Below are 373 nucleotides of genomic sequence, written 5' to 3'. Positions count from 1 at the left end.
ACTAGCGCCCGAAGCACCGAGAGGGAGGGGGTCGGACAAGGGTCCGATGCCACTCACCTCGGAGCCGGCGAGGAAGCCCGGCCGAGATTCTTCAGAAGAAATCGGAGCCGACAGCGGAGCGAAGACAAATGTATCGGCTCCGGCGCTACCACAGTCTCGGTCACGCGGCTCGAGCTCAAAGAGTCGGAGGAGGAATATTTATTGGAACAAGTTGAGGCATCGACTGATGAGTCGGACTCTGAGCATTTGGGCCAGTGCCTCGGACTTCAAAAGTCTACTCACTACCCTCTGGAGGTGATCTGAGAGCCTCGATGACCTGGAGGAGTGAGATCATGGCTCCGTTCAGACAGCAGGAGGCGCTGGAGCGAATGAA

Source organism: Protopterus annectens, chromosome 13.part0 (assembly GCF_019279795.1).
Source record: "Protopterus annectens isolate FY-2018-M chromosome 13.part0, PAN1.0, whole genome shotgun sequence".
Classification (NCBI taxonomy): Eukaryota; Metazoa; Chordata; order Ceratodontiformes; family Protopteridae; genus Protopterus; species Protopterus annectens.
This window is presented reverse-complemented; position numbering follows the sequence as displayed.